We start from the raw sequence: 7019 nt of genomic DNA on the forward strand, positions 1-7019 counted from the left end.
TACGTACCAGGCAACCTAGGCTTCACTCTAGGGCGTTGTTCCACCAGATCGAATTGTTAGGGCCTAAAAAGTCAACGCCTGAAGCATAAGATACAATTTAAATATAACAGTTTTTCCATCGTATAGAACGAATAATAGCAACCAGTGTGAAAGCTATGGTCATTTCTACGTTCCGGGCAACCTAGGCTAGACTCTAGGGCGTTGTTCCACCTGATCGGGCAGCTAGGGCCTAAGAAGGCAAAGCCAGAAGCATAAAATACAATATAAATATAACAGTTTCTCCATCGTATAAAACGAATAATAGCGACCACTGTGAATGTTATGGTCATTTCTACGTTCCCGGCAACCTAGGCTCCACCCCAAGGAGTTGTTCCACCAGATCGAATAGTTAGGACCTTAGAAGTCAATGCCCGAAGCATAAGATGCAAAAAAATACAACAGTTTTTCCATCATATAACAGGAAAAATTCAACCAGTTTGAAAGTGATGGTCATTTCTACGTTCCGGGCAACCTAGGCTTCACTCTAGGGCATTGCTCCACCAGATGGAATAGTTTGTGCCTTAGAAGTCAACGCCAGAAGCATAAAATACAATATAAATACAACAGTATTTCCATCGTATAAAACGAATAATAGCAACCAGTGTGAAAGTTATGGTCATTTCTACGTTCCGGGCAACCTAGGCTTCACCCCAGGGCGTTGTGCCACCAGATCGAATAGTTAGGGCCTAAGAACTGAACGCCAGCAGCATAAAATACAATATAAATACAACAGTTTTTCCATCATATAAAACGAATAATTGCCACCAGTATGAAAGTTATGGTCATTTCTACGTTCCGGGCAACCTAGGCTACACTCTATGGCGTTCTTCCACCACATCGAATAGCTACGGCCTCAGAAGTCAACGCCTGAAGCATAAAATACAATAAACACACAACAGTCTTTCCATCCTATAACAGGAATAATAGCAACCCGTGTGAAAGTGATGGTCATTTGTACGTTCCAGGCAACCTAGGCTTCACTCTAGGGCGTTGTTCCACCAGATCGAATTGTTAGGGCCTAAGAAGTCAACCCCAGAAGCATAAAATACAATATAAATACAACAGCTTTTACATCGTATAAAATGAATAATTGCAAACAGTGTGAAAGTAATGGTCATTTCTACGTTCCGGGCAACCTAGGCTTCACTCTAGGGCGTTGCTCCACCAGATCGAATAGCTATGGACTTAGAATTCAACGCCAGAAACATAAAGCACAATATAAATACAACAGTTTTTCCATCGTATAAAACGAATAATTGAAACCAGTATGAAACTTATGGTCATTTCTACTTTCCGAGCAACCTAGGCTTCACCCTAGGGCGTTGCTTTTACAGATTGAATAGTTAGGGCCTTAGAAGTCAACGCCCGACGCATAAAATGCAATAAAAATACAACAGTGTTTCCATCATATAACAGGAATAATTGCAACCAGTTTGAAAGTGATGCACAATTCTACGTTCCGGGCAACCTCGGCTGCATTCTATGGAGTTGCTCCACCAGATCGAATAGTTAGTGCCTTAGAAGTCAACGCCAGAAGCATAAAATACAATACAGATGCAAAAGTTTTTCCATAGTATAACAGGAATAACTGCAAGCAGTATGAAAGTACTGGTCATTTCTACGTTCCGGGTAACCTAGGTTTCACTCTAGGGCGTTGCTCCATCATATCGAATAGCTAGGGACTTAGAATTCAACGCCATAAGGATAAAATACAATATAAGTACAACAGTTTTTCCATGGTATAAAATGAATAATTGCAACCAGTGTGAAAGTTATAGTCATTTCTACATTTCGAGCAACCTAGGTTTCACTCTAGGGCGTTGCTCCACCTGATCGAATAGTTAGGGCGTTAGAAGTCAACGCGAGAAGCATAAAATACAATAAAAATACAGCAGTCTTTCCACCCGATAACAGGAATAATTGCAACCTGTGTAAAAGTGATGGTCATTTCTACGTTCCAGGCAACCTAGGCTTCACTCTAGGGTGTTGTTCCACCAGATCGAATAGTTAGGGCCTAAGAAGTCAACGCCAGAAGCATAAAATACAAAATAAATAGAACAGTTTTTCCATCGTATAAAACGAATAATTGCTACCAGTGTGAAAGTTATGGTCATTTCTACCTTCCGGGCAACCTAGGTTTCTCTACAGGGCGTTGTTCCACCAGATCGAATAGTTACGGCCTAAGAAGTCAACGCCAGAAGCATAAAATACGATAAAGATGCAACAGTTTTTCCATCGTATAAAACGAATAATTGCAACCAGTGTGAAAGTTATGGTCATTTCTACATTCCGAGCAACCTAGGCTTCACACTAGGGCGTTCTTCCACCAGATCGAATAGTTAGGGCCTAAGAAGTCAACGCCCGAAGCATTAAATACAAAATAAATAGAACAGTTTTTCCATTGTATAAAACGAATAATTGCTACCAGTGTAAAAGTTGTGGTCATTTCTACGTTCCCGGCAACCTAGGCTTCACCCTAGGCCGTTGTTCCACCAGATCGAATAGTTAGGGCCTAAGAAGTGAACGCCAGAAGCATAAAATACAATATAGATACACAGTTTTTCCATCATATAAAACGAATGATAGCAACCAGTGTGGAAGTTATGGTCACTTCTACGTTCCGGGCAACCTAGGCTTCACTTTAGGGCGTTGCTCCACCAGATAAAATAGTTAGGGCCTAAGAAGTCAGCGCCAGAAGCATAAAATGCAACATAAATACAACAGATTTTCCATCGTATATAATGCATATTTGCAAACAGTGTGAAAGTAATGGACATTTCTACGTACCGGGCAACCTAGGCCCCACTCTAGGGCGTTGCTCCACCAAATCGAATAGCTAGGGCCTTAGAAGTCAACGCCAGAAGCATAAAATACAATAATGATGCAACAGTTTTTCCATCGTATAACAGGGATAACTGCAAACAGTGTGAAAGTACTGGTCATTTCTACGTTCCGGGTAACCTAGGTTTCACTTTAGGGCGTTGCTCCACCAGATCAAATAGCTTGGGACTTAGAATTCAACGCCATAAGTATAAAATACAATATAAATATAACAGTTTTTCCATCGTATAAGATGAATATTAGCAACCAGTGTGAAATTTATGGTCATTTCAACGTTCCGGGCAATCTAGGCTTCACTCTAGGGCGTTGCTCCACCAGATCGAATGGCTAGTGCCTTAGAAGTCAACGCCAGAAGCATAAAATACAATATAAATACAACAGCTTTTCCATCGTATAAAACGAATAATTGCAACCAGTGTGAAAGTTATGGTCATTTCTACGTTCCGGGCAACCTAGGAGTCAACCTAGGGCGTTGGTCCACCACATCGGATAGCTACGGCCTCAGACGACAACGCCTGAAGCGTAAAATACAATAAAAATACAACAGTCTTTCCATCCTATAACAGGAATAATTGCAACCCGTGTGAAAGTGATGGTCATTTCTACGTTCCAGGCAACCTAGGCTTCACTCTAGGGCGTTGTTCCACCAGATCCAATAGCTAGGGCCTAAGAAGTCAACGACAGAAGCATAAAATACAATATAAATATAACAGTTTTTCCATCGTATATAACGAATAATAACAACCAGTGAGAAAGTTATCGTCATTTCTACGTTCCGGGCAACCTAGGCTTCACTCTAGGGCGTTGCTCCACCACATCAAACAGTTAGGGCCTTAGAAGTCAACGCCCGAAGCATAAAATACAAAATAAATATAACAGTTTTTCCATCGTATAAAACGACTAATAGCAACCAGTGTGAAAGTCATGGTCACTTCAACGTTCCGGGCAACCTAGGCTTGACCCTAGGCCGTTGATCCTCCAGATCGAATAGCTACGGACTAAGAAGTCAACGCCAGAAGGATAAAATACAATAAAAATACAACAGTTTTTCCATCGTATAAAATGAATAATTGCAACGAGTGTGAAAGTGATGGTCATTTCTACGTTCCGGGCAACCTATGCTTCACACTAGGGCGTTGCTCCTCCAGTTCGAATAGCTAGCCCATTAGAAGTCAACGCCAGACGCATAAAATACAATAAAAATACAACAGCTTTTCCATCGTATAACAGGAATAATTGCAACCAGTGTGAAAGTACTGGTCATTTCTACGTTCCGGGCAACCTATGCTTCACACTAGGGCGTTGCTCCTGCAGATGGAATAGCTAGCCCATTAGAAGTCAACGCCAGACGCATAAAATACAATAAAAATACAACAGTTTTTCCATCGTACAATTGGAATAATTGCAACCAGTGTGAAAGTGATAGTCACCTCTACGTCCCGGGCTACCTAGGCTTTACTCTGAGCCATTGCTCCACCAGATCGAATAGATAGGGCCTTAGAAGTCAACGCCAGACGCATAAAATACAATAAAAATACAACAGTTTTTCCACCGTACGACAGGAATAATTGTAACCAGTGTGAAGGTACTGGTCATATCTACCTTCCGGGCATCCTAGGCTTCACTCTAGGGCGATGGTTCACCAGATCGAATAGCTAGGGCCTAAGAAGTCAACACCAGGAGAATAAAAGACAATATGAATACAGCAGCTTTTCCATCGTATAAAATAATTAATTGCATACAGCGTGAAAGTAATGGTCCTTTCTACGTTCCGGCAACCTAGGCTCCACTCTAGGGCGTTGCTCCACCAGATCGAATAGTTAGGGCCTAAGAAGTCAACGCGAGAAGCATAAAATACAATATAGATACAGTAGCTTTTCCATCGTATAAAATGAATAATTGCATCCAGTGTGAAAGTTATGGTCATTTCTACGTTCCGGGCAACCTACGCTTCACTCTAGGTCGTTGCTCCACCACATCGAATAGCTACGGCCTTAGACGTCAACGCCAGAAGCATAAAGTACAATAAAAACGCAACAGTTTTTCCATCGTATAACAGGAATAATTGCAACAAGCGTGAAGGTAGTGGTCATTTCGACGTTTCGGGCATCTTAGACTTAACTCTGAGGCATTGCTCCACCAGATCGAATAGTTAGGGCCTAAGAAGTCAACGCCAGAAGCATAAAACACAATATAAATACAACACATTTTTCATCGTATATAATGTATATTTGCAAACAGTGTGAAAGTAATGGTAATTTCTACGTTCCGTGCAACCTAGGCTTCACTCTAGGGCGTTGCTACACCAGATCGAATAGCTAGGGACCTAGAATTCAACGCCGGAAGCATAAAATACAATAAAAATGCAACAGTTTTTCCACCGTATAACAGGAGTAACAACAACCAGTGTGAAAGTACTGGTCATTTCTACGTTCCGGGTAACCTAGGCTTCACTCTAGCTCGTTGCTCCACCACATCGAATAGCTACGGCCATAGTAGTCTAATCCGGAAGCAGAAATTACAATAAAAATGCAAATGTTTTTCCTTCGCATAGCATGAATAATTGCAACCAGTGTGAAATTAATGATCATTTCGTCGTTTCGGGCATCCTAGACTTAACTCTGAGGCATTGCTCCACCAGATCGAATAGTTAGGGCCTAAGAAGTCAACGCCAGAATCATAAAATACAAAATAAATACAACAGCCTTTCCATAGTATAAAACGAATAATTGCAACCAGTGTGAAAGTTATGGTCATTTCTACATTCCGAGCAACCTAGGCTTCACACTAGGGCGTTCTTCCACCAGATCGAATAGTTAGGGCCTAAGAAGTCAACGCCCGAAGCATTAAATACAAAATAAATAGAACAGTTTTTCCATTGTATAAAACGAATAATTGCTACCAGTGTAAAAGTTGTGGTCATTTCTACGTTCCGGGCAACCTAGGCTTCACCCTAGGCCGTTGTTCCACCAGATCGAATAGTTAGGGCCTAAGAAGTGAACGCCAGAAGCATAAAATACAATATAGATACACAGTTTTTCCATCATATAAAACGAATGATAGCAACCAGTGTGGAAGTTATGGTCACTTCTACGTTCCGGGCAACCTAGGCTTCACTTTAGGGCGTTGCTCCACCAGATAAAATAGTTAGGGCCTAAGAAGTCAGCGCCAGAAGCATAAAATGCAACATAAATACAACAGATTTTCCATCGTATATAATGTATATTTGCAAACAGTGTGAAAGTAATGGACATTTCTACGTACCGGGCAACCTAGGCCCCACTCTAGGGCGTTGCTCCACCAAATCGAATAGCTAGGGCCTTAGAAGTCAACGCCAGAAGCATAAAATACAATATAGATGCAAAAGTTATTCCATCGTATAACAGGAATAACTGCAAACAGTATGAAAGTACTGGTCATTTCTACTTTCCGTGTAACCTAGGTTTTACTCTAGGGCGTTGCTCCACCATATGGAATAGCTAGGGACTTAGAATTCAACGCCTTAAGAATAAAATACAATATAAGTACAACAGTTTTTCCATCGTATAGAATGAATAATTGCAACCAGTGTGAACGTTATGGTCATTTCTACATTTCGAGCAACCTAGGTTTCACTCTTGGGCGTTGCTCCACCTGATCGAATAGTTAGGGCCTTAGAAGTCAACGCCAGAAGCATAAAATACAATAATGATGCAACAGTTTTTCCATCGTATAACAGGAATAACTGCAAACAGTGTGAAAGTACTGGTCATTTCTACGTTCCGGGTAACCTAGGTTTCACTTTAGGGCGTTGCTCCACCAGATCAAATAGCTTGGGACTTAGAATTCAACGCCATAAGTATAAAATACAATATAAATATAACAGTTTTTCCATCGTATAAGATGAATATTAGCAACCAGTGTGAAATTTATGGTCATTTCAACGTTCCGGGCAACCTAGGCTTCACTCTAGGGCAATGCTCCTCCAGATCAATCAGTTAGGGCCTTAGAAGTCAACGCCCGAAGGATAAAATGCAAAATAAATAGGACAGTTTTTCCATTGTATAAAACGAATAAATGCTAGCAGTGTAAAAGTTATGGTCATTTCTACGTTCCGGGCAACCTAGGCTTCACCCTAGGGCGTTGTTCCACCAGATCGA

Source organism: Calliopsis andreniformis, unplaced genomic scaffold (genome assembly GCF_051401765.1).
Source record: "Calliopsis andreniformis isolate RMS-2024a unplaced genomic scaffold, iyCalAndr_principal scaffold0004, whole genome shotgun sequence".
Classification (NCBI taxonomy): domain Eukaryota; kingdom Metazoa; phylum Arthropoda; class Insecta; order Hymenoptera; family Andrenidae; genus Calliopsis; species Calliopsis andreniformis.